Below are 8,153 nucleotides of genomic sequence, written 5' to 3'. Positions count from 1 at the left end.
CTACTTCTACATTTATCACTGGATGGATGCTGCCACGTCTTACCAGAAAATACGCAATGGTTCCTGTAACATTTCCGCACACTCAAGAGTAGGGCATAGACTCCTTTATGCAATCATGTCAGCCAAACGCAGTGTCCGAAGCCACTTCGCTTAGCATACTGTCGGGTATTCGGGTAGAATTACCAACGCTGGAATAAGATGTTATTTTCACGCTAGAAGTAAGACACACACTTATTAGTCCTGTCCTAACTTTTAATTATAGGGTTTTACGTGCCAAAACCACTTTCTGATTATGAGGCACGCCGTAGTGGGGGACTCCGGAAATTTCGACCACCTGGGGTTCTTTAACGTGCACCTAAATCTCCTAACTTCTCAAACCCACATCGGCATACACATTTATTTATTTGTTTACTCTCTAGGCATATGCATTGTAGAAAGGAGTGGGGGGAAAATGACAAATAATTCCAACAGATAATGGGCCCAATATTAACGATCAAGGGCTGTCTTGAAGGCGGTAACGTGAGTGACTGAAGCGATGTGGGCAGGCAGGTGGTGGCGTACAGTGCTTGTTACCGGAATAAAAGAATCGGCATGTAAGTTGGAAGGACCAATGTCGTCAGCGTCGCTGGCGCAATAAGCAACGAGATAATTACCGTAGAACCACTAACCGACAGGTCTCTGCGACCGCATGTAGACTTGCCGCGCCTCTTCACCCGTGAGCGTGGTCGGGGATCTTTTTCTCCCTTTCTCTCTCGTTTCGTCCCTGCACCCCTCTCTCCCAGTACAGGGTAGCAAACCAGACTAGTGTCTCGTTAAACCTCACTGCCTTTCTTCGGGTATCTTCTGTTGAAAGAATGGAACGGACTTCTGATCTGGTTGCACGGCCACCGTAAAGCTGAAACGCTGGCGAAGATGGCCCACGGTTTGGAACCGCTGCAAGAACCCGCCTGGAGGATCAAAAGGAATGTTCTGATCTCTCTAGGCCGGCGTATGAGAGCGGCTTGCAGATTCGCAGCAATGCCCTCATGCACTGGGGCGCCAATTATCTGGCGTCTTTCTTTGCTTTCGCCACCAGACTTTAAGATGCCGGCTGCTCTTGCCCCTATACTACCACTGGTACGATTGGTACTACCACCCGGCAGGTGTCCTGAGAATCCGGGATTACTAGCGAGCGCCCAGTCCTGCTGTCTTCGGCAACCGCTAGAGCGACGGTGGCCTCCTCGGCAAACTATCTTCCTCTGCTGTAATGTATAGAAACACGCTGAAGATATGCATAGCACGTCGAAATCTATATGCCGTTTTATCTTTATTGGCAGACAGCGGTTAGATACCGGGCCAAATTTTTGTCCTGCAGGATAAAAATGCGGGAAAGAAGAGAATCCTCACCCTGCTGCCAAGATCCTGAGAAATGTCTCTGTCGAAATGTTGGCTCCACTTAGAATACTGAGATATGGTAAATAAAAATGATTAAATAATTCATTCATTCTTTCATTGAAGATTCTATTTTTCGCCTATTCTTGATCCCTTCATATCTTCATCTTCCTGTTAACCATGAACTAGCCTTAACTGTTTCGATAAAAGCGGGTAGCTATTCCACTCAATCACGTTTATGGTGTATTTTGACAGAAGCTCGGTAAGATGTGAACGTGAGTATCCGGCTGACGTCACCGAATTCCAGAAACTTGACAGTCTCTTGTCTCCCTAGAGGAGCTGAACAAACACGCCGCGTCGAGTGATCACATGCGTTCCTACGTCTAGAATACAAAGTAGGTTTTTTTTTTTTTCAACCAACGATAGTACGGATACCCTACTAAGTGTTCGGTTTTTCAGGGAACAGAAAAATGAAGGAAAATCGGCCACACTGTGTACATATTACCGTGTATCCCTGTGTACTTTTGAAAACATATACGTCGGCGTGACGGTAGAGCTAAAAAAGCATCCGTTGGAGTGCGCAGTGCATTAGTCATCAAGCGGCCGCAGAAGTAGTACAGCCTGACGTCCATCTGTTCTTCTCATTTGCATACAGACCCCCCCCCCCCTTTCGTAGCATCATTTATTGATAAGCGTAATGAAGTATGCGACAATGTTTTTTTTTATAAAGAGTTACGGCTACACTTTGTCAAAAGCCTGCATGCGCTACTACATACATGTTTTACCAGGTCAGTGAGAAAATAGTCCACTGATTAATGTCACAAAACCAACATGACGTCAAGGAAGCCTGTAAAACAATGTTCTTACCGTGACAAGGTGACACTACGCCAATCGCTGTACAATACTGTGTTTAAACATGAAGTAACGCTTACCATTCTAGTCGCCTCAGTGTTTGGCCCTTGGTCATGTCATCAACGTAGCGCGAATACAGCTGTCAATCATTACGACACAAACAGGGAATCTCGCACTACTTGAATTGTCGGAATCTAATACATTTCACCGCGGAATTTCTGCAAAAAAAAATTCTTACCAATTTGCGCGCTTGAGATATAAAAACAAGGACAAGATTTAAGACCTTCCTGTCTGTTTCATCGGCACTGATAATTTTGTGCTAGTCTAAATCTTTGAGCTATTCTGAAGTTCCCATGAGCTGAAGCAACAATTAGAGGTATCAATATTTTGTGGCCAGGCACTCTGCCGTTTGCACTAGCACCCCACAGTACCTGATAGGCGATCGCAACGACAACCCAAGGACACAAAACGAGACAAGCGGGAAGTTAGAGGTATAGTTAAACGATGCCACGGATGACACGTGTATTAGCTGGCAAGTAATGCTTAATGGCTCAACGCAATGTGCTTCAAACAAAAAAAAAATGTGGTTTGCGGGATAAACTTGGAGAAGGCATTAAGCATCACTTTGGTCGAGCCACTAGACAATCTCGCTTTAATAAAATTACCTACTTTACATCAGAAAGCTCTAAACCTATTATATAGTGTGTGTAATGTGCAATAATTTATTGGTTACTGAAATGGTCGCGTGAAGAAAAAAGAGATCATGCAGTAAAGAAAGAAAAAGTGGAGGTGCTGGGTATCGATCCCAGTACCTCTCGCATGCTAAGCGAGCGCTCTACCATCTGAGCTACACCCCCAGACGACGAAGAAGCACTCGGGTATCGTTTTAAGCGGTAAACGAGATCGAACTGGGAGAGAGAAAGCTACGCGCTCTCATGACCTCGTTTCAGAACGTAGAAAACGATGGAACGTGAGCGGCGACCTGTTGCACAATCTCGGGAAAAACCGACCTCTCCGGCAGCGCCACTGTGGAGGAGCATTTCTTGTGGAAGCTGACACAATTTAAAGTGCAAATTAAACCAAGTTCTCGAGACAGCACACAATTAGTCACCTGCTGTCAGACTGAGCCGGTCAATCCACACCGAAGACGTGAAAAACTGCAATCCAGCACTGCAATCTAGCACTGCCGCCGCGAAAGCGGCCCGTGGCCCCCGAAATGCGCAAAACAAACAAGCAAGCCTGCACGCATACATACAGAGCATCTGTAAAGTGCATGAGGGACCGTAAGAGGGCTAACGCATTAAAACAAAAGGGTGCAGTTCTTTTGCTGAACCACCACAACAGATTGTGTTTGAAACGTCTGAGTACAAACTCGGCCTGTGTGTCGCTGGCGGGGCTTGGGAGAACCAGCGAGCCAAATTATTTTGTTGTTGCGTGTCTTCTTTTTCTCAACAGAGACGTTTCTCCTTTGCGCGGCACCAAACCCTTAACACCTTTTCCCACCCCAAGTCTCTCCTGCCCATATTGATGCCCCGCACGTTGTTCTGCCGAGATTCGACTCCGCAGGCGGATTCAAAGTGACACCGTGTCGAACAGCCTCCACTATTGTCAACGATCTCCTGGGCTAGTTCGCCGTGCGGCTGATTACGCGCTCCACGCAGAGACGCCAACTACAGCTGCACATAATCACGGTTTCACCGGTAGTGGGTTCGCAATATACACATAAAGGTGTTTGAACCCGCCACCTCCCATATTCGAAGGAAGAAGCATTCATCGCATCTTGTCACGAAGCTGGTTACCACTTCATAGACAGCGGAGGTATATGTGTGTGTCATTGGTCACTGATCCCTGACCGGTGCAGCAGAAACAGCAGGTTGCGCCTGTACAGTGAGACGTAGGACGATCGGACTCGGCGTGTGCTTGTTTTCACGCCATTGTCATTGTATTGCGATTAGCATTATTAGGGCACCTCAAGCACTTTCCACAGCTGTCTATCTATGTGGCTTCCTGTCTTTCTGCCTCTGTCTCTACCATTCTCCCGCCAACTTTGATCACTGGGTGGTCTGTGGTCTAGTGGTTCACAGCATCTCGCTGCTGTCTGACATCAGGGAAACGGATCCGAAGGCGATCGTCGGGCCAACTTGGATCACGGGAATCTGACATTGCATACGTGCCGTATTTCCGCCCACTTGTGTTACTGAGCGTGTGCTACAACTTCGTACAGTGAGAGCGCGTGTGTCTGGGCGCAGCTTCTTCGTTTCAGCCGTTCGAACTCAATTAAGCCCACAGCTGTACAGCTGCATTCATACAGCTGTACGCATTTTGTGCCAGACATTCTTAACAAACCGAAAGTAAGAATCCGTGCATTTTCAGGGCGAAACTGAAATTACGGATGCAGCTAAAGAGACAAGAATAGAAAATCTTGCTCCAACGCCTCGTATTGTGAAAATTTAATTTCATGTTTGTCCTCTGAAATTAAGAATCAAGTGGGCATAGACGAAACACTTTACTACGGTAACCAGAACCTAGTTTCATTACAGCATCACTGGAAAAGTTTGAAGAACTATTACGCCTAAATCATTCTGGGACCTTCGAAATGAACGCTGAACAAGTAACTGATTTTGAATTATATCCAAATCATTTAACGACCACTTCAAATCTATTTTTACTAAAGATGATACTGCCATCCTTTTTTTTATATCTCCTTACCACGTATGCCAGACCTCATAATATCAAAAGAAGGTGTCTTCAACAGGTTTTTTTTAATTAAATTATGGGGTTTTACGTGCCGAAACTACTTTCTGATTATGAAGCACGCCGTAGTGGAGGACTCCGAAATTTCGACCACCTGGTGTTCTTTAACGTGCGCGTAAATCTAACTACACGGGTGTTTTCGAATTTCGCCCCCATCGAAATGCAACCGCCATGGCCTGGATTTGATTTCAACATGTTGTTAAAACTGAATGTAAAGAAGTCACGTACCGCGGCCAGACAACAATTCGTTTCTTTGTGCTCCTTTCTTTTTGTTAATTCCCGGTATCTTCCCCTCACGTAATATTCCTTCGGGATCCTGTGAGGTAACTGAATAAATAAATAAATAAATAAATAAATAAATAAATAAATAAATAAATAAATAAATAAATAAAAGCTGATGGTGCCGTATGCCAGACCTCATGACCTCAGAATAAGGTATCTCCAGCATGCTGTTAAAGCTGAATATAAAGAAGTCACAGGGGGCCAGACAACAACCCAAATTCGTTTCTTCAAAAATACGCCGAGGGGGGGTATAAGTATTCGCACGTTTCATTTAATAAATCATTACGGGACGGTGAACTAATCAATGACTGGGTGACAGCAAGAATGAAACCATTACATAAAAGTGGAAGGAGAAACAAACTTAAGAACTATCACCCGATTTCGTTAACATCCACAAGTTGCAAATTAGTCGAACACACTATACATAATCAACTGCTAAATTTTCTTGATAATCATAATTTTTTAACCAAATATCCGCCCGGGTTTAGAAAAAGAGACTGGACGTGCAGTCAGCTGATAGAAACAACCCATGACTTTGAAGCATACATGAACAATGGTGCACAAATGGAAACTTTGTTCGTCGATATTCAAAAGGATTTGACCAATTTCCTCACAAGACACTACTCTATCAATCCTTCTGTTTTGTGGATGCGGCTCAATATGGCCATTCATCTCACTTTGCCATAGTGGTAACGGATCACAGAGGCCATGCTGTTTCGGCAGCCTCGGCGGCTGGGACAACTTCTTCTAAAGCGGAACAGGTTGTTATTGCTTTGGCTCTTGTGCGCGACAACAAAACGCAAATATACACAGACTCCAGATCGGCAGTCAGGGCGTTCGCTTCGGCCTCCGTCGCGAAAGAAGCCCATAGTATTCTCGGGAACAGGGCAATCACTCCATATACGATCACTTGGTTTCCGGCAAACTTGGGTTTAAATATGGACTCGCCCACCAATCTCAATGACACTGCCCACTCCCAGGCGCGCGGACTAGCTCTCCCCGCGGGAGGAGGAGCCTTGTCACAGTCCAGTGTAAAAGAGTTCCGGGACACTCTATCACCTTTAATGAATTCACAAAACATTTCTATCTGGAGAGAAGAATATCTTCCCCACCACATAAAAAGCTCACAGGACCTCAAGCTATAACCATTAGGATGCTTCAGACTAGCTCTTATCCTGGTCTTCTGACCTTCATGCACTCTTCATTCCCGGACGTTTTTAGCTCACACTGTCATAGCTGCGGGGGGACATGCAATTTAGAACACATGCTCTGGCGGCGTCCCTCGTTACGAGAGGACAAGGACATCTAGAAGAGTTGACTGTTGGGCTAGTTGGTCGTCCATATTTGAAGTAGTAGCTTAGCGCGATAAACCACGGACACAAGGAAGACTAGGGTAGCGCTCGTCCTTGTCTGTCTTCCTTGTGTCCGTGGTTTTATTCGCGCTAAGCTACTACTTCAGATAAGGATATCGCTGAACAGAAGTGGAACTCGGCCATCAGGAGCTGGGAATATCACCGTCAGCTTTGGGCTGTCCAGAGAGCCTGCGATACGGCGGTTAGGTTAGGCTTGACTGTCCCCACGTGGGAGCGGCCCGCGGTGTAGACGTTCTCCGACCGAAAGAAATCGTTGTTCGCGATTAAAATTATTATATCCACTAATATGGAGCCTTGCAAGATTGACATAACTGATATCGTATCCTTCTCGTCCGGGCGCGCTACTCGGCAAAGATAGAATTTCACTATCACTCCCTTCTCCTCGCGTAGCAACTCGTTCAAGTGTTCATTATCCCCGCGCACAATAGTGGGCTGGAATCAGCTAAGAAATAACGTCGTGTCTGCGCCAACATTAACATCCTTCCTACCATGTTTTCAGTGATGTTATTTTGCTTGTATCATGCTTCCAGTGACAGTGCTTTACTTCTTTGGTGTAACCTTGTGTGTGCCCGACCTGTATGCCTTGTATTTATTTATATAATACTTTGTAAACCTGTGCACTTTTAGTACATACCATTATATTACTTAAGCCTGTACCACCCGGCTAAAATCAGCGCAGTATTAATAAAATAAATACAGAAAGCGTCGGATGTACCTCTCCAATCCCACGCGTTCTCTGTCGTACCGTTTGACAGGTTTATATAGTCATTGGAACGCATGCACTGAAAAACAAGCATGTTGGATAGAAATATCGAGCTCATAATTTCATGAACAACTCATTTTATTCATACGATCGTCCAGATAAAAGATCTATACGAACAAATCGAATTTCGTCCAGATGGGTATACTGTATGGGTAAGGTGCTTATCATTAGCCCAATATTAGCGTTGCTTGTGAAAATTGACTGCGACGTGAGCAGCTCATTTCAAAAATTAAGAGGAACTATACAGTGCTCCGTGCATTTCTCTTTGTCACCGTGCATCTATAATAGACTTCTTAGCTCGTTTATCTGTTTGTTTCCCGCAGGAGTCAGGAGTGCCTGAAATAAAAATCATGAAAAAAAAAATCAGGGGTGTACATCAGGAGGTAGAGCACTCGCTTAGCATGCGAGAAGTACAGGGATTGATACCAAGCACCTCTACTGGAGCACTGTTTTTTTTTCTTTTTTGCAGCATGAGAAAAAAGGACAATTGTGGAGTTTATAGCCCCCAAACTCGATAGTCGGTTCTGAGGGACAGTGGACAGTTCCGGAATAACTTTGACCAGTAGGGGTTCTTGCACTCGACTTCGACACCAACCAAATGGCGTGGGTTAGAGTGCCTTAATTCACACTACCTTAATGAAATGTGCATTGAATAACTTCGCCTTATTGAAAACCAAAGGTCGTGAGTTCGACTCCCACCAAAGATCGTGGGTGCGAGTGCTTTAATCACCTCGACTTTAAATAACGGTGCCTGAATT

At 45.1% G+C, this 8,153-nt stretch overlaps 1 non-coding gene across 1 annotated transcript; it reads right to left on the bottom strand.

The window, feature by feature from the left end:
- Positions 1-3,007: 3,007 nt before the first annotated feature.
- On the bottom strand, positions 3,008-3,080 carry TRNAA-AGC (transfer RNA alanine (anticodon AGC)). The gene has a single exon. It is a non-coding gene; the product is annotated as a tRNA-Ala (tRNA).
- Positions 3,081-8,153: the final 5,073 nt, after the last annotated feature.

The sequence above is a fragment of the Dermacentor andersoni genome, chromosome 9, assembly GCF_023375885.2.
Source record: "Dermacentor andersoni chromosome 9, qqDerAnde1_hic_scaffold, whole genome shotgun sequence".
Classification (NCBI taxonomy): Eukaryota; Metazoa; Arthropoda; class Arachnida; order Ixodida; family Ixodidae; genus Dermacentor; species Dermacentor andersoni.
Note: the sequence above shows the minus strand (reverse complement) of the source record. Positions and strands in the feature narration are given on the sequence as shown.